The sequence below is a fragment of the Macaca mulatta genome, chromosome 7, assembly GCF_049350105.2.
Source record: "Macaca mulatta isolate MMU2019108-1 chromosome 7, T2T-MMU8v2.0, whole genome shotgun sequence".
Lineage (NCBI taxonomy): Eukaryota > Metazoa > Chordata > Mammalia > Primates > Cercopithecidae > Macaca > Macaca mulatta.
In genome coordinates, this window is record NC_133412.1 from 167,345,302 (window position 1) to 167,372,506 (window position 27,205).

At 43.7% G+C, this 27,205-nt stretch overlaps 1 protein-coding gene and 1 long non-coding RNA gene across 2 annotated transcripts in view; one reads left to right on the forward strand and one right to left on the reverse strand.

Annotated features, from left to right (window-relative positions):
* The window catches only part of DDX24 (DEAD-box helicase 24), a 29,780-nt gene extending 28,998 nt beyond the window's left edge, over positions 1–782 (reverse strand). Inside the window, exon 1 of the mRNA XM_015144415.3 lies at positions 691–782. The gene's annotated coding sequence lies outside the window, so the exon portion shown is untranslated. The remainder of the gene's footprint in view (positions 1–690) is intronic.
* A 107-nt stretch (positions 783–889) lies between these two features.
* Positions 890–27,164, forward strand: LOC144330386 (uncharacterized). Its single transcript, XR_013396509.1, has 4 exons — positions 890–1,006; positions 22,920–23,163; positions 24,866–24,946; positions 26,964–27,164. It is a non-coding gene; the product is annotated as an uncharacterized LOC144330386 (long non-coding RNA).
* Positions 27,165–27,205: the final 41 nt, after the last annotated feature.

Genomic DNA, 27,205 nt, shown 5'->3' on the forward strand with positions numbered 1-27,205 from the left:
GTGGAACTCGATCCAGGTTTTTCCTTTTCAGAAAGCCGAAGGAAGACAACACGTTCCGTGAAAAAGACCAAGGTAAATCTTGGTTCAAATCCGGATCCACCACTCGTCAGCTGTGGCTCTGCGGTGGACGTATCCATCTCTGAGTCTCTATTTCCCCGTCTGCATAATGGGAATAACAAGGACATTTGTCCCACAGAATCGTTATACGCCACTACGAAAAAGTGACGCACGTCAAAAACCGCTGAGCATGGCGCCCGGCGAGAAGAGCACGTTCGCACACGGTGCCCGCCAGACCCGCTGCGCCATGGCAAAAAAAACACGCGGGGTTCAGCGAGGAGAGGGCGGGGGGTGCCACGCGAGGAACCGGGCGAGGACACGGGGAGCGTCAGGCAGAGTAGAAGGGCCTCTGTTTCCTCGTGACGCCGGTCTCGCGCGGCGCTCTCGCTTTGTCTCAGGCACGAACGCGCGCACGAAACCGAGAAGCCGAGGCCGTCAGGCCCTGATGCCCAGACAAGGAGCCCAAGGCGCGGGGACCATGGCACGCAGCTCGGTTGGACGGCTTGGGCCGGCGGGCGCCCTCTCTGGACCCGGGAACCCACCGGCCCAGAGAGACCTGCGAATAGGAACCCGGGTTCCTGGCCTCAGCCCCTCTCCAGGGTCCGCTCCAGCCCCGCTCGTTTTGGTACTCACCGTGTGAAGACGCCACGGCAGCTCCGTTGGTCGCCGGTCAGGAGCCTCAGAAACCGCCGCTGTACCTCAGCTGCAGAAGCAACCGCAGTTCCGGGGCGGGACCTCCACACACGTACTCGTGCGCGCTGCGGAGGAAGTCCCACCCCTATGGCAAACTCAGCTATCTGATTGGCTGCCTCGCGGACCAAAGCTGTGCTGATGGGAGAGCTGGCTTGGGGCGCTGGCCCCTCCTCTTCCAGCTCTGCTCCTCCCCGCTTAGGGAAAGGCCACAGAAGGTGAGGTTCTGTGTGCTCCCTCCGACTAGAGACTTTGTCAGGTACCTCACAGTAACGTGTTTTCTTTTATTTTTGGTGTAGTTTTGTTACCAGAAAGGGGTCCCGATCCAGACCCCAACAGAGGGTTCTTGGATCTTGCGCAAGAAATAATTCAGGGCGAGTCCGCATAGCAAAGCAAAAGCAAGTTTATTAAGTAAAGTGGCGAAAGTCCGGCTACTTCGTAGACGGAGTGGGGCGTTCCCGAAAGAGGACGTACGCGTCCATCGTAGGGAGATGTATTCTGCTACAAGGGTGACCTGTGATGAGTGTTCCTTGTATTGTAATTGTTTGGGGCCGCCATGAACTGTGCCCATATAAGACGACAAACTTAATTGATAAATGTTGTGTGTGTTCAGACTAATCCACTGACAGGCCGTTCTCCCTTCTCTCTCCCTTTCCTTGGGACTCTATTCCCTGAGACACAACAGTATTGAAATAAGGTCAATTAATAACCCTACAATGGGCCTCTAACTGTTTAAGTGAAAGAAAGAGTCGCACATCTCTCACTTTAACTCAAAAGCTAGAAATGGTTAAGCTTAGTGAGGAAGGCATGTCAAAAGGCAAGATAGGCTGAAAGCTAGGCTGAAAGTTTCACCAAAAAAGTTAGCCAGTTTGTGAATGCAAAGGAAAGCTACTGAAGGAAATTAAACATTTTACGCTAACGAACACATGAATAAGAAAGTGGAACTGTTTATTGCCGATTTGGAGAAAATTTTAGTAGTTTGGATAGAAAATAAAACCGGCTACAACATCCCCTAAAACCAAAACCGAATCCAAAGCAAGGCCCTGATTCTCTTCTGTTCTGTGATGCCTGAGAGAGGTGAGGAAGCTATAGAAGGTTGAAGCTAGAAGAGATTATTTCATGAGGTTTAAGGAAAGACGCTGTCTCCAGAAACATAAAAGTGTAAGATGAGGCAGCAAGTGCTGATGGAGAAGCTGCAGCAAGTTATCCCCAAGATCTAGGTAAGATCACTGATGAAGGTGGCCACTGAACAGCAGGTATTCAGTGTAGACAGAACAGCCTTCTATTGGAAGAAGATGCCATCAAGGACTTTCATAGCTAGAGAGGTCAATGTCTGGCTTCAAAGGCCAAGCTCACTCTTTTGTTAGAGGCTAATGCAGCTAGTGACTTTAAATTGAAGCCAGTGCGTGTTTACCATTCTAAAAATCTTAGGTCTTTTAAGAATTACACTAAGTATAATCTGCCTGTGCTCTGTAAGTGCAACAACAAAGCCTGGATGACAGCACATTTGTTCATAGCATGGTTCACTGAATATTTTAAGCCTACTGTTGAGGACTACTGCTCAGAAAAAAGATTTCTCTCAAAGTATTATTGCTCATTGAAAATGTGCCTAATCACCCAAGAGCTCTAATTGAGATGTATATGGAGATTAATGTTGTTTTCATGTCTGCGAACCAAGATCCATTCTTCAGTCCATGGATCAAGAAGTAATTTTGCCTTTCAAGTTTTATTATTTAAGATACATTTTGTAAGGCTATGGCTGCCATAGATAGTTATTCCTCTGATGGATCTGGGCAAAGTAAATTGAAAACCTTCTGGAAAGGATTAACTATTCTAGATATCATTAAGAACATTTGTGATTCATGGAAAGAGGTCAAAATATCAAAATTAACAGGAGTTTGGAAGAAGTTGATTCCAGTTCTCATTGATGACTTTGAGAGGTTCAAGACTTCAGTGAAGGAGGTAACTGCAGATGTGGTTGGAAATAGCAAGAAAACTAAAATTACAAGTGGAGCCTGAAGATATGACTGAATTGTGGCAATCTCATGAGAAACTTGAATGATGAGCAGTTCCTTCTAATGTATGACCAAAGAAAGTGGTTTCTTGAGATAGAATCTATTCCTGGTGAAGATGTTGGGAACACTGTTGAAATGACAATGAAGGATTTAGAATATTTCATAAACTTAGTTGATAAAGCAGTGGCAGAGTTTGAGAGGATTGACTACAATTTTGTACATTCTACTGTGGATAAAATGCTATCAAACAGCATCACATGCTGCTGAGAAATCTTTCATGAAAGGAAGCATTAATCCATGCAGCAGACTTCATTGTTGTGTTATTTTAAGAAATTGCCACAGCACCTCCCCTTTCAGCAACCACCACCCTAATCAATCAGCTGATTTCAGAAAAAAGGAAAAGTATATTATGGCAGAGGGGGACACAGTCAAAATGCTAATAATTGGTGAATTCTTGGTGCTAGAGTAAGGGTACGTGAGTGTTCATTGTACTATTCTTTCAACTTTTTTGAGGTTTAAAACTTCAAAATAAAGAGTTGAGTAAATTGTTTTGATTTAAAATTATGAATTAAAAAAGAAATTGGTTTAAGCCAGGTATGGCGGCACATCCCTGTAGTCCCAGCTATCTAGGAGGCTGAAGAGGGAGGATCGCTTGGGCTCTGGAGTATGAGTCCAGCATGGGCAACATAGAAGACATCATCTTTAAAAAAAGAAAAAGAAAGAAGGAAAGAAATAGAGTCAATTTTCATTTTTAAAAAGGGGGGCGGGGGAGATGCCAACCAAGAGCAAAATGATGGCAAAGGTTCCTTTATAGTAGTGGGAACATAGGTATTTTTTTTCCTTCTTCTCAATATTTTAATTTTAAAAAGTAGTTAAAATAAACTATTTTAATGTTATTCTTCTTTTACTGATGAGAAAACAGACGCAGGACGATTAATTTGCCAGAGTCATACAGCTAATGTTACAGAGCTCAGACCTGACTCAGAGCTACATAACATTAACGGGGTGCGGTGGCTCACACCTGTAATTCCAGCACTTTGGGAGGCCCAAGCGGGTGGATCGCTTGAGCTCAGGAGTTCAAGATCAGCCGAGGTGACATGGTGAAACCCCGTCTCTACAAAAAATACAAAATTTAACTGGGCTTGGTGGCATACACCCTTAGTCCCAGCTACTTAGGGAGCTGAAGTAGGAGGATTGCTTGACCCCAGGAGGTCGAGGCTACAGTGAGCCATGTTCATGCTGCTGTGGGATAATTAAGGAATCAGAGAGACCGAGGGGTTGAGGAGGAATTAATTATTTAGGTGCACTAACCCAGTCAGATTAACATCCAAAGGACTGAGCCCTGAGCAAAGGGTCAAGCAACCTTCGTGGGGCGGGGGGAGATTTGTGCAGGCAAAAGCATATTACAGAAGCGAGAAACAAAGCTATTCAGTTGAGACCTGCATTACATTATTTTTTACTTCTCAAAGAACAACATGTTTTGCGACTTGAGATTATCTGTTTAGTGACCTTGCAGCTACACAGCTAGAGAAACAGAGTCTTCACAATGCCTGGGAAAGGGAGAGATAAGACTCACTAGCCTCAGAAAGAAAAACAGGCAGTTAATTTTAAAGGACTCCAGCCCTTTCTCTTCCTCAGGGGGAATTGGGTTTTCTTACATACAATTGAGTTTTTGCTTACACAGTTCTTAATTTCTTTTAATTCCTGTTCCATTTCCCCCCTTTGGTGTGTTTTATAACAAAGGTGTTAATAGAAAGCACTACTATTTGCCACCTCTTCATGGAGCTGAGCTGCTGCTTCTCCTGGTAGTGACTAATATTTGGTTAATGCCATGAAATTTGTGGTAGTGTGCCGCGTTACTACTGCATCTATAGTTAAGTGAATACTCCTAATAAACAGGGGTAAAAAGCAAGGAAGGCTGAGGCAGATGTCAAAAATAAACCTACCAATGAGGGTTTTGAATCCTCCAAAGGTTGAGAACCATCTTCTAAACAAGGAATCCAGAGACCATCCGGCCCAAGTCTGAACTGGAACATGGGCCAACTTGCGCATTCTAGCTGTGATTATGCTTCTTTTATTTTTTTTTATAAACTGGATATCCTAAGAGTTCCCCTTGCTTCAGAGGAATTCAAAAGAGGGATGGCTTGATTGTTTCTAACACACATGCCCTTGCCCATTTAGCCGGCAGTTGCCGATGTGCCCATGCTCCGCAGATTGAGTATAGGCCAGAGGGCGTTTTCCAAGCATTTGGAGCCTCTAGCTGATACCAAGAGTGGCTTAGAGGAGAGAATCAAGAGAAAGGGTTTGGATCTGCTAAGTAGGAGTCTTCTGGGTGTTTCTCCATAGAGTTTTGTTTTAGTCTCATCATAATACTGTTGCCCTAGGCAGGTTGTTTGTCCTGCTGCCTCTGTGAAAGCCTTTCCCCAACGGGCAATACAGTATTTTCCAATTATGGACATTTTTAACAACCAAACACTAGCTAAGGCTGTTGGTTTACTGGCAGGGTTAGGCGAAGTGAAGTTATCTTGTGGCATTAATTTCTTAGCCTCCCATGGTCACTGGTCCCCTATATTAGTTCTTCCACATACATAGCATGAGGAAATTTCTAAGCTGCCAGCTAGGTTTTCAGCTAGTTGAGCAAATAAGTTTTTGGTTGATGGGAAAGCTCAGGCACTGACTGATCAAAATGCTTGTAGAATGACTTATGGACTCGGAATTGCGGGGTTGGACACATTTGATTCCTTCTAGTCTTTTTCACAATTAGTAGTGGAACTCCAAGGCCTGCTCCTTGTGTATCAACTCGTAGTAGTGATGTCTGTCCTGTATACCAAAAAGGTAGCTCTGGCTTTAAGATAGTAAAATTTAAAGGATTGCATGTTCTTGTCTTACAGTTTGGTTTGGTTTACATACTACTTTGCAGAGCAGTCCTTCCTGAATATAAATATTGGAGCTGTGTTAGCGTTGACCACTGAATGTTACAGTCTGGGCATCCGATTTGTGGTTCTCTGTACTGATGTTTAGGGCTGCCCCTGCTAAGCCTGTCTTGTATTAAACTATTGCAGACTGTTTCTGGTTGTATGTGTAGGTTTTTAACTTGGTTCCTGTACATTTATAGTAAGTACGGTACAGTAGAGTTTTGACTACGGTATTTCTTACCCAGGTAGTATGTACACAGTGTGGACATCTTTTAAAGAATTCTCACTTTGTAGCATAGGCAGAAATGGTAACAACATCAGTGTATGTAGTAGAAACATGCTTATACTACACATGGGCGTGCAAACCTCCCTCTGGGCATAGACATTTGCAGCATTTGCAATGACAACATAACAACAAAACAATCAGTATTGACAGAATTATAACTAGGCTTATAAATTGTATTCACATTTACTTATCCGGAGATGGTCCTCTTAGCTTCGGCTGTGCGTTGACTAGTCAGCTTCCAGGATGTGACTAGAGCAGAGCTTGCAGGATCCTCAAGCTTCAGCCATGCGTAGACTGACCAGCCTCTGGTGTGGTCAGAGCAGGGCAATTGTCCTTCTTACCGGTAGTTGGGTTTTGCCGTAGGACTATTCAGATGGAGTGATCTGGGTCTTGTTGGTTAATCCACTGGTTATCGTCGGGAATCACTGCTGCCACTGGTTTCAGCCGGCTGTGGTGAATCTAAGGTGTGACACCTGCAACTTTTAACAGCAGTGGAAGTAGACGTGATTACAATATGAGGCCTATCGTATGTGGGTCCTAGAGTGGTTGGATTCCATTTTTTAGCTTAAACAAAATGCTTAGGTTTGAAAGGGTGTGCTGGGTCTATTAGACTTATAGGCATTTTTCTATACCTAGCCATGCATTTTTACATAGCCATACTTAAAATCTGCATTTGCCTTCTTAAAGTTAGCTCCTCTAGTTTACAGAGATTACCTTTAATCTGTCTTATGATGGGGTAAGGTGGCCGATCGAATAAAATCTCACAGGGCGAATACCCAGTTTGTTTGGTGGAGGTGCACCTGATTCAGAGGAGGACCATGGGCAAGACCTGATCCTACCTTTGATGAGTTTCTTGACACAATTTTTTAGTAGCTGTTCGAGTGTCCAGTTCCTCCGTTCCACCTTCCCTGAACTCTGTGGTCTGTAGGCTGTGTGCAGTTTCCATTTGATCTTTAAAAGTTGAGTCAGCAGTTGTACAACTTCTGCCACAAATGCCCCAAATCTTGGTATGGTGTCTTTTAGTAGCACCTTTGTCACCTCTCGTGCCTTTTCAGTTCTGGTGGAGAAGGCCTCAACCCACCCCGAGTAGGTGCAAACAAACACTAGCATAGACCGGTAACCTCCGGCTCGAGGCAACTCAGTAAAGTCTACAAGCAGGTTCTCACAAGGCACAGCTCCCACTTCTGGTATTCCTGGGGGTCAAGTAGGTCCTTGGATTATTCCAGGCACAGGATAGACATTGTTCACGAACAGCACGGGTGATGGCAGAGAGCCATGGCACATAGAAATGCCAACCTATCAAAGTTTCTAGGGCCGTCCTCCCAATGTGTGTTCCTCGATGGGTCTGCTTCACAAACCTTGGGGCTGTGGTTTCTGGGACAGCTAGCCTCCCGTCAGAGAACCACCACCATCCGTCTTTAATATATTTTTCTGTTTCCTGACCAAACCAAGCTTTTTCACTTGAAGAGTAATTGGGTACCTCTGAGAAAGGAGGCTCTATGAGGAGAGGCATTGCTAGAGTTCTTTCTTCAGGTAAAGCCTTGCACATTACTGCCTGCCAAGCCTCTCGGTCTGCCTTTTTGTTGCTCTGTGCCTCATAGCTTTTCCCGATTTGGTGTCCTTTGCAATGGATGACAGCCACCTTCTCTGGAGCCCATGTGGCTTCTAATAATTGCAAAATTTCCTCTCTTTTTTTTTTTTTTTTCCTTTAGTAGTGAAAAGTCCTCTCTCTTTGTATATTGCCCCAAGGGTGTGCAGGGTTGCAAAAGCATATCTTGAATCAGTATATATGTTTACTTTCTTCCTCTTGGCCAATAACAGTGCTCTGGTTAATGCTATTAATTCAGCCTTTTGAGCGGAAGTCCCAGAAGGTAAGGCTTGAGCCTTGACTATCGAGTGTTGGGTCACTACTGCATACCCTGCATATCACACCCCATCTGTTATGAAACTGCTACCATCAGTATTCAACATATGGGCTCTCCAAGGGGTTGTCTCTGAGATCTTCCCGGCTCGAGAACACTTCGTACACCGTATTTATGCAACAATGGGGAAGGTGCTGTCAGCAGTGAGGCAACCTACCGTCCTTCCAATCGGGTTCTTCCACAGGCAGCAGGGTAGTTGAGTCCAAGTTATTTACAGTCTCCAGTGTTATCTGGGGATTTTCACACAGAAGCCCTTGATACTTTAGCATTCTAGAGCTGGACAGTGGTCGATGTCCTCTTTGCTCCATTAAGGTGACTACAGCATGTGGCACCCAAACTATTAACTTCTGACCTAGGGCTAGCTCGTTGGCACCTTCTATAAGGATTGCAGTAGCTGCCAATGCCCTGAGGCAGTGGGGCCAACCTAAGGCCACCAAGTCCAGTCTTTTGGATAAGTATGCTACCGGCCGATACCAAGAGCCCAACAACTGAGTTAAGACTTTGACTGCCATTCCCTTTCATTTATCCACATACAAAAAGAAGGGCTTTTTACATCTGGCAACCCTAGCACCGGGACTTGGATGAGGGCTTCCTTTATATCTTTGAAGGCCTTTTCCTGTTCCTTTTCCCATAGGAGGGGCTCTCTTTCTTTTCCTTTGGGAGCCTCAGATAAGGGCCTTGCTATAAGGAAGAAATTTGGAATCCAGATTTGGTAGAATCCAGATTCGGCTGAATCCTGCTGCACTTAGAAATTCCCTGACGTGCTGCGTTGTAACTGGGGTGGGCAGTGCACATGCAGCCTCCTTGCGTGCACTTCCAAGCCTACGCTGGCCTGTATTCACCGTTTGGCTTGCACACAGGCAGCAGGGGAGTATTCCAGGAGGACTTGCATTTCACTATAATCCTATGTTCATAGAGTCGATTTAAATGTTTTGCTATGCTATCAATTGCGTCTCCGGGTAGGGGGGTATTGATGGACTTCTACTAGGGCAGCATGAGGGTTAAGCTCTACTAGCACCAGGGGTCTGTTTGCAGCAAGTCCAGGAGGGTTGTCCTCAGCCCATACACCTGGTACCTTGAAAAGCATTCCCCACATATTGTGTAGGTCCGGCTCTGGCAGCCTCCTGGTACACAGTTCATAGAGCTGCCATTCCTCAGTTCTTGAGGCTGAGTCAATACCATTGCCTTAGACCTTCCAAACTACAGTGTCATATTCCCTTTAGGTGTAAAGGAAATTTGTGCAGTTTCTGGAGTAAGTCTCTCCCTAACAAAGGCACTGGACAATTTGGCATATATAGAAACTCATACTGCACTTCTTGTCCCCCAATAACACATCTCCTGGATTTGCAAAAAGGTCTCTTTTCTTTGGCCCCTGTAGCCCATATGATAGTAGCACAGTTCTTTGTGGGGGGGGGCGGGGGGGCTAATTGGGTGAGTTACCACAGAGAAATCAGCACCAGTATCGACCAAAAAATCCACTAATCGGCCCCCTACTTCCATAAAGACTATAGGCTCCCCAGGGCCTAAAAGGATGGATCCCTGTCTGTCTCAGTTCTCCAAATTCTCACACCCCGGTAAGCGGCTCAGATCAGGGTCTGCCTTTGAAGCACCACAACTAGCAACTGACCGCTGCACTCGGTTGTTAAACCATTGACCGTTCTCCTTATTCTTGTGACATTTATCCTTCTAGTGTCCTTTCCTTTTGCACTGTGCACATTAGTCTCTCTCTAGCCTCAGCCAGCTTTCAAACTCCTGTCCAGACTAGCCTTTTCCACGACTGTGTTCACGCCTGCGTCCATGCCCCCTTGCAAAGCCAGCTTCTCTTCCTATGAGGGCTGCTGCTAGTAAATTTCTCTGTGGTAACTCACCCAGTTAGTGCCCCCCCCACACACACACAAAGAACTGTGTGGGCTACAGGGACCAAAGAAAAGAGACCTTTTTGCAAATCCAGGAGATGTGTTATTGGGGGACAAGAAGTGCAGCATGAGTTTCTATATATGCCAAATTGTCCTTTCTTAAGCCTCCGATCAACTTTCTTCTTTGCCTCCTTGTGGGCGGCAAGCCACCCAGGTGCCGAGGCAAGAGATCGAGGGCATGAGCTGTTCCAGTATAATAAAATATATAAAATAAGAATAGTTATACTAGGTATAGATCATAGATATGATTATATATGAATATCATTAATCATTAGTTTGTAGCAATTACTCTTTATTCCAATATTATAATAATCCTTGCTCTACAATTATAACCTAGGAAAAACCAGGCCATACAGAGATAGGAGCTGAGGGGACATAGTGAGAAGTGATCAGAAGACCGGAGTGCGAGCCTTCTGTTATGCCCGGGCAGGGCCACCAGAGGGCTCCTTGGTCTAGCGGTAACGCCAGCGTCTGGGAAGATGCCGGTTGCCAAGCTGACCTTGGTCTAGAGGTAGCGTCAGTGTCAAGGAAAAACACCCGCTACTTAGCAGACCGGGAAAGGGAGTCTCCCTTTCCCCCGAAGAGTTCAGAGAAGACTCTACTCCACCTCCTGTGGAGGGCCTGACTCGCGCACAGTTGTCCAGAGGCCTAACCGTCTCCCTGTGATGCTGTGCTTCAGTGGTCACGCTCCTAGTCTGTCTTCATGTTCCATCCTGTACACCTGGCTCTGCCTTTTAGGTAACAGTAGCAAATTAGTGAAAGTACTAAAAGTCTCTGATATGCAGAAATAATGGCGTAGGCTGTGTCCTCTCTCTCTCTCTCTCTCTCTCTCTCTCTCTCCCCCTGTCTCTCCATCTCGGCTGCCAAACAGGGAAGGGCCCCCTGTCCAGTGGATATGTGACTCATGTGACCTTGTCAATCACTGGAAATAACTCATACTCCTTACCCTGCAACTTTTCCTTGTATCCAATAAATATCAGTGCAGCCTGGCATTCGGGGCCACTACCGGTCTCCGTGTCTTGGTGGTAGTGGTCCCCTGGGCCCAGCTGTCTTTTCTTTTATCTCTTTGTCTTGTGTCTTTATTCCTACAATCTTTTGTCTCTGCACCCAGGGAGAAAACCCACCAACCCTGTGGGGCTGGACCCTACACCTCCTGATCTCAGTTAATGTACACCTTGGTAGCCACTTTAATAAGCTGAGTAGCATTCATGCCTGTGGAACTTCTAACTTCTGCAGTTGATGCCTGATATCTCCTTGGGCCTGTCTTAGAAATGCTGTATCCACCAAGCACTGATTTTCAGCAGCCTTAGGGTTAAATGGAGTGTACAACCAAAATACCTCACAAAGTCTTTCTTAAAACTCGTTGGTGCTTTTTTCTGCACCCTGGAGCACCTCTGAGATTTTTTTATATTGGTTGCCTTTTTCTTTTACCATCCTTTAGCCTTTTTAGAAGTGCTTCTCAGCACTTTTGTAGGTGCTGAAGCTGGACTGCATCATCTGGGTCCTAATGGGGGTGCTCTTATCCTCTTACGAGGCATAAGCATAACTTGGGCATGGCTAGACCTGAGACGGCCTGCCTGACTTTTCCAGCCTTTCAGTTTAACTTCCCGGAGCTCTGACTTCTCCTGCTCTGGTGAGTCTAGGAGCCTGTATCTCTTTGAACTTAACTCCTTAGGGGCAGTTAGCCTTGGTAAAGGGGGGTAGATTGGAATGTAGTGAGGAGGGATCTCTGTTCCCTTCTGTGGTTCTTGCAAAACCAGTTTTCTCTTTCCTGAAACTTTTCTTTTGTCTCCATAGCTGCCCATTATCCCTCCATAGCTTCATCCCATAATCACCTCTAAATCCTTTTTACAAAATTTTATCATGCACTTCAAAGGAGTTGGTTTTGACGCTTTTCCTCCCATTTCCTCCCTTGCAACATACTTTCAGTCTCACTTTCAATCTCAGGTCCACCAGACCGGGTCCTGGGAGTTTCGGACACTGCTCAGCCAGGAACGTGCCTTCCCTTCTCACAGCCTGCTGCGGTCATGGAGCTGGTCCTGTCAGCTGTATACAACGTCCTAGGTCTGATTTCCCCCGCACTCGCCTGGGAGCACACAGCCCACACTAAGGGATCTGTGCCTCCCTACATCATTCCCTTCATTGGCCTCTCCCGAGACCATCTCTTTCACACACCTCCCCTGCCCCAGGACTCCTCATCAGATGAAATGAGCCTCTCTTGCATCCCAGGTGAGCCTACTTAGGCTCCCATGTTCACACGCAGACACCTCTCCTACCCCAGGACTCCTCATCAGATGAAACGAGCCTCTCTCGATCCTGGTTAGGTCCACATTCACACACATACACCACTCCCAGTTGGGGTGACAAGCCACTCTTGCCACCCTGCCAGCAAGCTCTTCCTTGCTGTACTTGCCACTCTATCGGCCCATTTTTACCACCAGTGAACCACTTTCACTTGTTAGGGGGACACGAGGTTCATAAAAATTGGCAGTCCACTCCTGCCACCCCCAGCCACTCTGGGTTGGATTAGTGGTTGGTCCCTGGTCCCCTATGAGATGGCTTTCCTGCCTTGGGCCTTTTCTCCTTACCGTGGTCCCTGAAGTGCTGGTATCATCCTGCAGCCCCACCTCTGGTTCCGTTGCACTGCCAGGCAGGGCACCAGGACACGGGGAGAGCCAGTCTCCATCCAGGTGAAGCTCCCCCGTGGCACACCTTGGATGCCAGGTCTCCCCTAGCCCCGGGGCCCTAGTCCCGCAGGCAAAGGAGACAGTAAATCTGCCAACTCCAAACCCCATGCGGGCTGTGGGATAATTAAGGAATCAGAGAGACCAAGGGGTTGAGGAGTTATTTAATTATTTAGGTGCACTGACCCAAACAGATTAACATCCGAAGGACTGAGCCTCGAACAAAGAGTTAAGCTAACTTTTAAGCATTTTGTGGGGTAGGGGGAGATCTGTTCAGGGGAAGCATATTATGGAAGCAAGAAACAAAGACAGTTATTCAATTGAGACATGCATTACATTATTTCTTACTTTTCAAGGAACAACATGTTTTGCGACTTGAGATTATCTGTTTAGTGACCTTGCAGCTGCACAGCTAGAGAAACAGAGTCTTCACAATTCTTGGGAAAAGGAGAGATAAGGTTCACTAGCCTCAGAAAGAAAAACAGGAAGTTAATTTTGAAAGACTCCAGCCCTTTCTCTTCCTCAGGGGGAATTGGGTTTTCTTACATACAGCTGAGTTTTTGCTTATACAGTTTTAAATTTCTTTTAATTCCTGTTCCAATGCCACTATACTCAGCCTGGGTGACAAAGCAAGACCCTGTGTGGGGAAAAAAAAAAAAAAGTAATCAAGATCAAGAAACCCTATAAGGTCTCCCATCCCAGCACTTTGGGAGGCTGAGACAGGCTGATCACGAGGTCAGGAGATCGAGACCATTCTGGCTAACATGGTGAAACCCCGTCTCTACTAAAAAATATAAAAAACTAGCCGGGCGAGGTGGCGGGCGCCTGTAGTCCCAGCTACTCGGGAGGCTGAGGCAGGAGAATGGCGTAAACCCGGGAGGCGGAGCTTGCAGTGAGCTGAGATCCGGCCACTGCACTCCAGCCTGGGCGACAGAGCGAAGACTCCATCTCAAAAAAAAAAAAAAAAAAAAAAGAAACCCCATAATGAGTCCCAGTTTCCAAGGGACCCATACAGAAGCCTCCATTGCCAGTGGCTGGAGTGGGAGTACTTATGAATGTGTTGATCGCCTTTCCAAAAAGACTGAAGGGTAGATGTGGGCTGAGGGGAACCAAGAATGCCTATGGAGATGTTGGAATAGTTGAGCTCATAAAATTCCCCAGCAAGAAAATGGCTCATCTAGCAGGTAGGGCATCTAGAAGGGTGGGGGAAGCAGATTGCCTGGAGTCAGGTCTGAGCTTTGTAAACGTGAGCTGTGTGACTCATAAAATTGGAATGGTTGAGCTCATAAAATTCCCCAGCAAGAAAATGGCTCATCTAGCTAGGTAGGGCATCTAGAAGGGTGGGGGAAGCAGATTGCCTGGAGTCAGGTCTGAGCTCTGTAAACAGCTGTGTGACTCTGGCAGATTACTTACTCTTCCTGCATCTGTTTCCTCATCTGTAAAATGAGATTAACATTGTTGAGAAGATCAAACGTAAATGCATGTAAAGTTCTCGCTGCAGTGCCTGGCGCATGGTGAGCTCAATTGACCTTAGCAATTCGTTTTGTCATCACACATTTCCTTCTAAGCATACACATACCTTTCATATAGTATAAATACGAAAAGGTGACAAGTTGGGGGAAAACACATTTCAGCAAAATGTCCCACAGTGTTAAGTAGTTGTTTTAAGGTGATAGAATTGAGTGTAATTTTTTCTTTTCAATATTTCAATTTTAATGTGATTATTTTAATTATATATATTGTAGGGAGGTATAATTAATGTACAATAAAATGCAGAGTGCAGCTTTTCAGTTCAGTGAACTTTAATATTTCTATTTCATCATGTAAGTAATGCACAAAACAAGATAAAGAACATTTCCATCACCCCAGAAAATTCATTCATCCCCATTTCCAGTTAGTTTTTATCCCTACCCAGAACACGATTATATTTTAATTTAAAAATTAATTGGCAACTATTTCTTAAATGGGAACCATTTTGGTATTTTCATTTATTGTAAAAGTGACTTATGCCTGAGGCATTGTAATTCATCTAGCACCAAAAAACATACATATGTATAAGCATTCTACATGGGTGATATAGTTTGGATATTTTTCCCTACCCAAATCTCATAGTTGAATTGTAATCCCCAATGCTGGAGTTGGGGCCTGGTGGGAGGTGTTTGGATCATGGGGGCAGATAGCTCATGAATGGCTTGGGCCATCCCCTTCGTGATAATGAGCTCTCACTCTGAGTTCATGTGAGATCTGGTGGTTTAAAAGTGTGTGGCGCCTCCCCGCCAACTCTCTCTGACTCTTGCTTTCACCATCTCATGTGCCTGCCCGCCTTCCACCTTCTGCCATGATTGTAAGCTTCCTGAGGCCTACCTAGAAGCTGAGCGGATGCCAGCACCATGCTTCTTATAAAGCCTGCAGAACTGTGAGCCAATTAAACCTCTTCTTTAAATAAATTACCCAGTCTCAGATATTTCTTTATAGCAATACAAGAATGGCCTAATATAGTGAGGTCTTCCTTTACCACTGTTTTGTAAGTTACCTCTTTCACTCAACAATACCTAATGAACCATTCCCCATTGCCAAAAAATATAAATCTGTAACCAGGGACGGATCCAGGCTATTTAGGGACCTGAAATGTACAAAATTGGTCGAGCAGACAGCTGAAAAAAAGAGAGTTATGATAGAAAATACCAGTAACACTACTATGTCACCCCAAACCAGGGGAAGTATGGCAGAGGGAAGCCAGATTGGAAAGCAATTACAAGGCAACAGCCCTAATCAATTACTCTTAGAAGAACTTACTTTTGCAAGTAATAATAATAATAACAACAAAAATGTGACCAATGGCTAGAGCTGCTCTTAGGGTCTTGGAAGGAGCCAGTGTAAGCGAGGGTCCCTGAACTCAGGCTTCTTTTGCTTCGAGGTAAACCCATTTCTGCTTCTATCATCAGTGGCTACATAAAATTATTTACATAGGGGTATAAAATTTTATTTATTCAATTTTTGTTACTTCACACTTTTGCTGTGTCAACCTAAATAACAGAGAAAAGCCCTGACATTTATTTGAGAATACAGCACTGCAGTGGGAAAATTCATGCCATAGTAAACTATGTACATATTCAAGGATGTAAAGGAAGACAAAGGTTTTTAAAGGAAAAATGAAGACAGTTATGTAATTGTTTTGAAGCCAGATTGGAAAGCTATTAAAAGACAACAGTCTGAATCATTTACTCTTAGAAGAACTTACTTATACAAATAATAATAATAACATGTTTGGCTATAAGAATTAATAGCAAGGGTGACAACAGTCTGAGGTTGGGCAGGTAGTTTCTGGGCAGATGTGCTCACTGAAGTATTTTTTGTGTAAGGTTGTGATGGCCTTTGTGCAAGATTGCAATTTTTGCAGATGATGGTTTTGTCCTCAGGCATACAAAAGCGTGAAAACCCTCTCTTCATGGATTTCCCTAGCTCTATTTGTCAGAGTTTGGGTGTCTTTTTTTTAAAACACAAGCAACTCCATTTTGACTCTGACTGCTTTTATAGCTGTCATCAAAAACACTGTGATCATCATTCATGTGCAGCTATTTGTGCACATCTCTGATTCTTTTCTTGTGATGAATTCCAAGAAGTAAAATTTCTAAACCAAATAAGCTTTCACTACATGCTGTCAAATTGCTGACCAGAAAGTATGGGTTAGAACACGCCATACCAAGCAGTGAATGAGGATCACTATTCCTTGCCTCATGCAAACACCGCGTGTTCCAGCTATTTGCTTCCTGAGGCGGATCATAAGGATGCAGTCACTCAGCTCTGTTTCATGCTCTGCTGTGAACCCTCAAGGATAGAAAGCTGATGACTCTACTCCCCTGGCTTCCCCATACACCAGTTCTGCAAATGACCTGAATTGTGCCAAGCCGACTCCCCTGTGCAAGGATGTGAAGGTGGGAGGGACACAGGGGCTGTGCTTCTGCTTCTACTGCCAAGCATTGTAGTAGGGACTTGGTTTTCTGCAGTAGCAGAAGCACAGTCCCAGGATCCATTTCTTACCTTACTATGTGAGGTATCATTTTACTGGCATAGATGCCCCAGAGCCAACGGGTGTGGCAGTGGCTTCTCGATATCCCAGATTCATGATCATGGCACTGGCTGAAGCATTCTTGGTGGCCCACTTCTAGGGTGGGGCCATTCCTGGAACATCAGCCTAGACCCTCCTCCTCCAATCCTGGAACGATCTTATAGTCACCTAATTCCCTGTGTCAAAACCCACTCTGCTTAAGTTGGCCAGAGTGACTTCTGTTATCTGCAGCTGAACTCTAACAGATGCATGTGACACACATACAAAATGTCACCTCCTTTAAATAATTCTTTTTCTATTAGTAAGATTGACCATCTTTTTAAGTGTCTATTAGTCATGTGTAATTCAGTCTTGGGGAGCTGTCTCTTCTAGTATTTGGAGCTCCTTGTTAAAGGCAGTTCCTTTTCAAAATTGATTCATAAGAAAAACTCTCTTTGAGTTGGGGATACTAATTGTGCAAAGGTATTATTTTGTTTGGTTTGTTTTCCCTTCAGTAGGTCACTTGTCTCTTAAACTTCATGATAAATCCATTTTTAACAGAGAGGGACTTTGTTCATGGTGTTTGTTTGTTTGTTTTGGTGATTTTGTTATTTTTATTTTTAGAGACAGGGCTTTCCTCTGTTGGCTAGGCTGGAGTGCAGTGGTTGGGTCATGGCTCACTGCAGCTGTTAAGGGATAGAGGTCCCGATCCATATCCCAAGAGAAGGTTCTTGGATATCACTCAAGAAAGAATTTGAGGTGAATCCATAAAGCAAGAGCAAGTTTATTAACAAAGTAAGGGAATAAAAGAATGGCTAATCCGTAGCAGCTTGAGCTGCTTGAATGATAATACTTATAGTTATTTCTTGATTACATGCTAAACAAGTGGTGGATTATTCATGAGTTTTCGAGGAAAGGGGTGGGCAGTTCCTGGAACTGAGAGTTCCTCCCCCTTTCAGACCATATAGGGTAACTTCCTGATGTTGCCATGGCATTTATAAATGGTCATGGTGCTGCTGGGAGTGTCTTTTAGCGTGCTAATACATTATAATTAGTATATAATGAGCAATGAGGACGACCAGAGGTCACTCTCATCAGCATCTTGGTTTTTGTGGGTTTGGGCTGTCTTCTTTACTGCATGCTATTTTATCAGCAAGGTCTTTGTGAACTGTATCTTGTGCCTATCTCCTAGCTTATCCCATGACTAAGAATGCATAACCTCCTGGGAATGCAGCCTAGTAGGTCTGAGCCTTATTTTACCCAGCTCTTATTCAAGATGGAGTCACTCTGGTTCAAATGCTTCTGACATATTTTCCCCCTCCCTTTTACAAGGGAACCCTTAATCCTAAGGGTTGTAGAAGTATGTAGATCCATCTTCTGCAACTTCTTCAGACTGAATAGGGGCGATGATATTCCTGCCTAACTATTAGGATCTCTTGTATTCAGGGTAGAGTGCAGCTCAGTCAGAAAGTGTCAGTATGGCAAGGACCATTCGTAACTCTTGAGTTCTGACAAAAGGTAATATCTGGAAGATTAGTAAGTGTTCAATTTAAGAAAACATTGAGTAAGCTCATGCTACATTTCTATACAAAGAGTACAACAGCAACATATTCCACAGCAGTAAAATAAAATAAGCAAAATTATCCTAAGTAAACTAATTAAGAAGGCTTTCCAGGAACTGGGCAATTGTTGGAACCAAGCTGATATGGGGGTCTCTAGCCGATTCCAATATGTGCCCAGAATTAGAATATTGATCCAGATTTTTACATTACCCATCCCTCTTGTTTCTTCTGAGCTTAAGCCAGAGATCACTGATTGGTTCACAGGAATAAGCAGGGTCAGTCTAAATTGCAGGAAAAAACTCAAACAACTGATGAGACTAGAATTTAATAACAGGTGTACCATCGTTTTTGAAATGTAATTTTTCTGTCTCCAGTCCTCATTTTAATTTAAAACAAATCATAATTACGACAGATTTGGTTTATTATACCTGGCCTGATTATTTGCATAAAGTGCAGCAAGAATGATTATTTTTCACATAGGCTTTTTAAATTGGCTTTGGTGGAACTTGGTTCCATAAAAAAAATCTCAGATAAGACATTTTTAAAGCTGAGGCCAGCCATGGGTTGGTAGCAGATACCTATGAGTTTAGGTAAATTCCTGTCCTTAAGAGGTTTCAAGATAACTTGGGGCTCTTGGGCCTGTCAGAAAGTGACATTCTTTGGTCTGGAACCCTGTACAGTGACTGTGTAGGCAAGGTATGAGGCTAGTTTTTCAAGGGGCTTTTATTGTCTCTATAAGTCAAGTTTGATTCCTTAAAGGAAAGCATCTCATTACAGTCAAAGCCTTGGTAAAATAACCAGTGTCTCCAATTGTGTCCAGTTGCAAAATAAAATGGATTATTATTGTACTTATGCAGATAACTATATTGCCATAAATTAAGAATATGCAGTTTCCAAATTCTGGAGAAATCAGGTAGAGAGAAGCAAATATACTCCAAATTTTGTTTACAGGGGTATACTTTACTCAATTATCAAAAGTTGTAAATAGCTCAAAATAAAAGGTTTTTTTGGCTCTGTAAAAGAACAGCAAAAAGTCTAAAAGATTGGTTCAGACTTCTATTAGTTTAGTTCATGCAGTTAATTCCTGTTCTGTTTGATGCTCATGAACATTTCAGCTCTCTAGGAGCGTCCTGAAAGATTTTCTCTATTCTAATGTCACAATATCCAAAGTTATCAGAAACCTGCATTCAAGAGCGTCTGTCAAAGTCCTATAGCTGATTAAGGGTCACCTTTTAAAGAGGATGAAAACAAGATAACAATTGCCTGTGGATGACAAAAAGTTTTAGGACAGCCGCTATTATAGCCACAATTGGCTAGGAATTGCAGTTACTTCTATGGCATACAACAATTTTGCATAACAATTATAACTATTAATAGCATACACTAAGTCATATCATGATTATAGGAGTTTCCCATAATTTTAGAACATATACCAATAACTTAGTTATACCAATACAGCCCAAGGAAAGCCACTCAACCATTTCATATTTAACCATGGTTCCTATATGATTTTTATACCAAATAAGCCAAATAAGTCATTTTTGGACTTCAGGAGACCTAATATCTAAAAGATTAATTAGGAGGTCAGAAGAAGACATAATTTATAATTTGATTTTGGAAATTTTGTCAAATATCAAAGATTTAAACCATTTGATATTATAAAATCAAATCCCAGGTCACCATAAGTCATTAGCCAAAACAATAACTCAAAATTTTTTAAAAGACAAAACCTTTACTCATTAATAGAGGGGAGATTTAGCTTTCCAGACAATCTGTCTCTTTCCTTTCACTTCTTTTGTCTACAGTTTATTCAAAAGGCAGACAAAATCTTTTTTTTTTTTTAATATAACATGAAAATCAGCTGGGTGCGGTGGCTCACACATGTAATCCCAGCACTTTGGGAGGCTGAGGCAGGTAGATCATCTCAGGTCAGAAGTTCGAGACCAGCCTGACCAACATAGTGAAACCCCGTCTCTACTAAAAATACAAAAAAATTAGCCAGGCATGGTGGCGAGCGCCTGTAATCCCAGCTACTCAGGAGGCCGAGGCAGGAGAATCACTGGAACCCAGGCAGCAGAGGTTGCAGTGAGCCAAGAATGCACCACTGCACTACAGCCTGGGTGACACAGTGAGACTGTGTCTCAAAAAAAAAAGAAAAAAGAAAAAATCTTGTTTAAGAGAGAAAGCCAGATTTCACTCTTTGCATTAGTGTACTATTGATGTCAACTCAATTCTTAATAAAACCTGCTGGGCGTAGTGGCTCACATCTGTAATCCCAGCACTTTGGGAGGTCGAGGCAGGCGGATCACGAGGTCAGAAGTTCAAGACCAGCCTGATCAACATGGTGAAACCCCATCTCTACTAAAAATACAAAAATTAGCCAGGGGCAGTGGCGCACGCTTATAATCCCAGCTACTCAGGAGGCTGTGGCAGGAGAATTGCTTGAACCCAGGAGGCAGAGGTTACAGTGAGCCGAGATTGCACCACTGCACTCCAGCCTGGGTGACAGAGCGAGACTCCATCTCAAACAAAACAAAACAAAAACAAACAAAAAAAACCTTATAGACCAATCAATCAGTTTGACTATAAGGCAAGATTCTCATAAACCTTTTATAACCCTTTACAAATTTTTGTTAAAGAGAAGATCAGTGCTCTAAGAAAAACCTTGTTGTGCTTTTATTCCAATGTTCAATTTACAGAAAAACTGAAGAATACCTGATATGGTTTAGCTGTGTCCCCACCCAAATCTCATCTTGAATTGTAGCTCCCATAATTCCCATGTGTTGTGGGAAGGACCCAGTGGGAGATCATTGAATCATGGGAGTGATTTCCCCCATACTGTTCTCGTGGTAGTGAGTAAGTCCCACAAGATCTGATGGTTTCATGAGGGGTTTCCCTTTCCACTTGACTTTTCATTTGCTCTTTGCCTGCCACCATGTAAGATGTACCTTTTGCCTTGCACCATGATTGTGAGACCTCCCCAGTCACATGGAACTCTGAGTCCATTAAACCTCTTTTTTTTTTTTTTTTTTTTTGAAACGAGTCTTGCTCTATCGCCAGGCTGGAGTGCAGTGGTGCAGTCTTGGCTCACTGCAACCTCCACCTCCTGGGTTCAAGCAGTTCTCCTGCCCCAGCCTCCCAAGTAGCTGGGACTACAGGCACACACCACCATACCCAACTAACTTTTGTGTTTTTAGTAGAGATGGGGTTTCACCATGTTGGCCAGGATGGTCTTGATCTCTTGACCTTATGATCCTCCCGCCTCAGCCTCCCAAAGTGCTGGGATTACAGGCGTGAGCCATCACACCCAGCCCTCTTTTTCTTTATAAATTACCCAGTCTTGGGTATGTCTTTATCAGCAGCATGAGAATGGACTAAAATGATAACCCGTTCACTTTAGCCAGTATGTTCACACAGAATATTTTTTACAAGATTAATCTTCCACAAACCTTTCACAATTTGCTCAAACTTTCAGCTTTTTCCTATACAACTTAAAACAATCCTTTAATTCTTTAATTTAGGCAAAAAAAAAAAAATCCACATTCCCATGCCTTCTTATAACCTTTTATCAAAAACACATTTTACTTTCCTTACGTACCTTGCATGTAAAACTGTTTTTCCAGTAGTCTCAAGTATATGTTATACTGTTAACTTTTAGGAACTTTTTAATTTTTGGCGAAAAACCTGGTAAGTAAGGGTCAGATACAAAAAAGTTCCTCTTCAAAGATTTGGCTTGTTCAGCATCCTTGTTCTTTGTTCCCTACCTCCAAGGCCAGACTAACTTCCTTATCCTTCATGCCTCCCTGTCTTGGTTCCAGTAAACAACTTTCCCACCAGTCCTTATCTACAAAACCCACATCTGATACCTACTCTGTAAATTACCCCTCCCGTTGCAATGGCTCTTCCCACTAAAACTGCCCTTCCTGCCAGTGTAACTACATTCCTGCACCTTTCAAGCTAGCCAGTCGGGTTCAGCTTAGATTGTGCGGTCCAACTCTCCAGTCAGTGGAGGCAGGACACAGTAGCAGGGACAAGCTGTGTTAGGAATAAAAACCCCCTTCCCTCCTTTGTTCCGTGTGCTCTCATGGCTACCAGACCTGCGAGCAGCACCCCTTCTGCAAAACTAACTTTGCTTTGCTGAGAAATCTTTTGTTCAAGTGCTTGTTTTCTTTGTGACCCCGAGCTTTACTTCCAACAGTAAGCAGTTTTAATTATGTACTAGGTATGGAGCCTGGGACACTAGACAGAAGTGCGTATAAGGTCTGACTTCAGCATAGCCAGGGGACGTGGCTAACTCCACCAAATGTCCCAAGGCCTTACCTAGAATCAAATGGCTCCAAAGTAGGTAAGTGAAAATTTTTCAAAAATCAAAGAAGCAGTTTATGACCTTAAAGTGTTTAGCAAACCTAATATCTGACCTGCCTAATTTAGACCAAATGTCTATTTTGTAGACGTTCTTATTTTACCAATAATCTTTAAAACTATCTTTATTTCCCAAAGATTACTTAAGTCACGTGAACTAAGAGGCCTTACATTTTTACTTTTCTGACAACATATTTTATTTAAGTCAATTAATCAGAGCTTTTTCATATAAACATTACACATGCAACACATATAAATACAGAGACAGACAGAAGAAGATCCAGTAGTTGTAAGATTTTTTATTGCCAGTTTCTTAATTGGATTATGGGCTTCTGGGTCCTGTCCCCTCGGTGGCAGAAACTAAGAGAAAGTACTGCCACGTGATTGCAAGGTTGAGCTCCCAAGGACATAAAACAAAATGAGAGGGAAACCTCATCCCGTTTTTTTGTTTGTTTGTTTCAGGGACCTCCCACCAGGAGTTAATGTTAGGCCTCTGAGCTCAAGCTAAGCCCAAGCTGCTGCTTTGCTCTTACTTCATTCCGGATTTGGCTTGAAGTCTTCCTCGTGCGAGGTCCAAGCACCCTTTCCTGGAGTCTGATTGGGACCCCTTTCCAGTAATACACTCCTGGTGAACCACGAAAGGACGATATTGAGGAGACCCCTTACCCAAAGGAAATAGACTGCAACACCAATTGGCTGACTTTGGGTAAGTGGTGGGGTACATTTTACCTGGGTAAAGGATGAGATTGGGTTAGAAGCCCAACTTAGGGGAGTTAGAGTCGCTCCTCAGACAGAGAGGGTTAAAGACCCCTCTTAATAAAAGGCAAGGATGCTTGACGAAACTTGGGTTTGAGGCCCAATTTAGGAAGGTTAGAATCCTTCCTAAGATTGAGGGAGTCAGAGATCCCTCTCAGTAAAGTCTCTCTTGGTTAAAAATGGATTTGGCACTATGAGGTATTAACTGCTATTCTCTTTGGGTTAATTTGCCTTGCACTCTTTGCTGATGGATGTGGGTGGCAGGATTAAGCATGTAGAGGATCATGGGGCATGGGGAGCTTTTTTCTCCCTAAAGGGGGAAACTTGAGAGCTGATCCCTTCAGGATGACGGGGCCGCCTGAATTTTTGAGTCAGTGTTGCTGCAATGAGATGTCAGCTCGAGTCATAGGAAATGGGGAAGGAGTTGCCACAGATGCCCTCCTGTAGGAATCTCAGTCTACCAGCTTCATCCCACCCCCACCACACCGCTTGGCTCAACCTTCTAAATTGTCAGTATGAAGGCACATGTCCCTGATGGAGTCTGTACTGTACCCACATTGTCAGAAAAGGGGCACAGTGTATGATAGGAGATAAGGGACTGCACTTCTGGTATCTGGGCCTCAGTTGGTTTGTTTCAAAATGCAACAGTAGTATTAGGTCACTCTCAGGGGTCCCCAGCACTAGGTTATAATTGACTGGGTGGCGCAGGTTCATGCTGCCCTCCTGCTCTGGGGTGGCACAGGTTCATGCTGGCCTCCTGCTCTTCACAGATGTCTCCTGGCTCAGGCTCCTGGATCCAGCAGGTACAGGCTCAGGACCGCCTATTTCCAAAGCCCACTGCCTGTGCCCTGCCTGTTGGCCCCAGAGCTCTCACAGCCTGAGTTAAGTTTCATTTCTCTGGGTGCTCCTCCCTTGCTGTCCCAGGGCCCAGTCAATAATGTCCTTCTCCCCAACACACCCTTGCTGGGCCTTCCCACCTCTACAGCGGGGCCAGCTGGGGCAGGACAGCAGAGACAATCCTTTTTGTTGTTTTTAATTTGGATAAAATACACATAAAATTTACCATCTTGATAATTTTAATGATACAATTCAGTAGAATTATGTACATATACATTGTGCAACCATCACTGCCATCCATTTCCAGAACTCTTAATCTTGTAAAATTGAAACTCTGTACCCCTTAAACAACAACTCCCCATTCCATGCTCTCCCCAGCCCCTGGCAACCACCATTCTACTTTCTGTCTCCATGGATATATCTGTTCCAGGTACCTCATATCACTGGGATCATACAGCATTTGTCTTTTTGTGACAAACGTATTTCACTTAGCAGAATGTCTTCCAGGTGAATCCTTGCTATAGAATATGTCAGAATTTCCTTTCTTGCGAAGGCTGAATAATTGTATATATTATATTTTGTTTATTCATTTGTCTATTGATGGATGCTTGAGCTGCTTCCATCTCCTAGCTATTGTGAATAATGCTGCTATGAACATGCGTGTATAAATATCTCTTCAAGGCTATGCTTTCCATTACTTAGGGCATTTATCCAAAAGTGGGTGTATGGGATTATAGAATTCTATTTTTAATTTTTTGACAAACTGTCATATTGTTTTTCATAGCAGCTGTACCATTTTACATTTCTACCAACAGTGCACAAGGGTTGCAATTTCTCCACATCCTTCCCAACACGTGTTGCTTTCAGATTTTTTGGTTGTAGCCATCCTAATGTATGTAAGTTGATTTTGATTTTCATTTCTCTAATGATGAATGATGTTAACCATCTTTTCATATGCTTGTTGGCTGTTTGTATATCTTCTTTGAGAAATATCTATTTGAGTTTTTTTGCCCATTTTTAATTGAGTTTTGTTGTTGTTGTTGAGTTGTAGTTCTGGATATTAACTTCTTATCAGATATATGATTTATAGATATTTTCTCCCATTTTGCAGGTTGCCTTTTCACTCTGTTGATTGTGTCCTTTGATGCACAAAGGCACACTTAAAAAAAATTTAGAGACAGGATCTCACTCTGTTGCCCAGGCTGGAGTGCAGTGTCATGATCATAGCTCACTGCAGCCTAGATTCCTAGGCTCAAGCAATACTCCAATTTCAGCCTCACAAGTAGCTGGGACTGCAGGTATACGTGACAGCACTTGGCTGATTTTTAGAGACTTTTTTAGAGATGAGGGTCTTGCTATGTTGCCCAGGCTGGTCTGGAACTCCTGGCCTCAAGTGATTGTCTTGTCTTAACCTCCCAAGTAACTGGGATTACAGGTGCCAGCCACCATTCTGAGCCTTAGGCATACTCTTTATCCATACATCTTTTTATGAAATACTCAGTGTCTCCTTGATCTCCGGTTTGGGCCTAGCATTAAGGGAGGCACCAGTGAATGACTCCTGACTCATGTTAGTCAGTTTTACATTTCTGTAAAGGAATACCTGAAGCTGGGTAATTTATAAAGAAAAGAGGTTTATTGGGCATGATTCTGTAGGTTTTACAAGCATTGTACCAACATCTGCTCAGCTTCTGGTGAGGCCTCAGGAAGCTTTTATTCATGGCAGAAATTGAAGGGGGAGCAAGTGTGTCATATGGCAAGAGAGGGAGCAGGAGTGAGAGGAGGAAGTGCCAGCCTCCTTTAAACAACCAGCTCTTGCATGAACACACAGAGTGAGAATTCATTCATTACCATGGGGAGGGCACCAAGCCACAATGAGGGATTTTCCCCATGACCCAAGCACCTCCCACCAGGCTCCACCACCACCATTGAAGATCACATTTCAACATGAGATTTGGAGGGAACAAACATCCAAACCATAGCAGTCCTTGACTTTAGAGAGCTCTGAATCCAGCAGAGGAGACAGAGAACAACATTGCATTGTGGGAACTTCTGTGGCAGAAGGAATATAGTGGACTCACATTTGAGAGCATAGGTGGGGGTGTAGTTGTCAAGCGAGACTGGGAATGTGTGATCAGGGAAGTCTTCCTGGAGAATATATCAGCTGGTGAGGTCCTGAAAATTTTCCTGGATCTGGCATGCAAAGGATCAGAGGACTAAAAGAGCAGGGAATGACTTCTGTTTGTCCCCCAGGAGAGAAGCATAGCTGGATATTGGCAGCAATAAGTTTAGGGAGAGGCAGAAGCCAGTTCATGGAGGACTTGCTTATCCTGTGGGCCATACAAGGCTGTTGAGGGGTTTTAAGCAGATGGGTAGGTCAACACCATGACTTTTCCCTGTACCACAGCAGCCAATAGATATGTCTCCATTCAGTGTTTTATATTCCTGATGCTTGGGTTGCTTCCATCTCTTAGCTATTGTGAATAATGCTGCTACGAACAAGGATGTATAAATATCTCTTCAAGACTATGCTTTCAGCCGGGCATGGTGGCTCACGCCTGTAATCCCAGTACTTTGGGAGGCCAAGATGGGTGGATCATGAGGTCATGGGTTTAAGACCAGCTTGACCAACATGGTGAAACCCCATCTCTACTAAAAACACAAAAATTAGCCGGGCATGTCTGTAATCCCAGCTACTCAGGAGGCTGAGGCAGGAGAATTGCTTGAACCTGAGAGGCAGAGGTTGCAGTGAGCAGAGATCGCGCCACTGTACTCCAGCCTGGGCGACAGACCGAGACTCTATCTCAAAAAAAAAAAAAAAAAAAAAAAAAAGACTATGCTTTCAATACTTAGGGTATTTACCCAAAAGTGAGTTTATAGGATTATATGATAATTCTATTTTTAATGTTTTTATAGTCCCAGGAGGGATGCAGAGTCCTTTATTAATGCAGCCTTGTCCAAACCAGATCCTGAATAAAGTCAAAACTCAACCAACAGGTGGAAGTCCAAGAATCAGTGGAGACTCACCGAGGTGAAGGGGCCAACCATGGGAAAGGAGAGTGGATGGGGTTCAGGTGGATATTGCACATAATTCTGGGGGCTGTTGGTCCTTCTGAGGTGAGCTACTCTCAGCTTCCACCAAGTACAAACCATGTAAC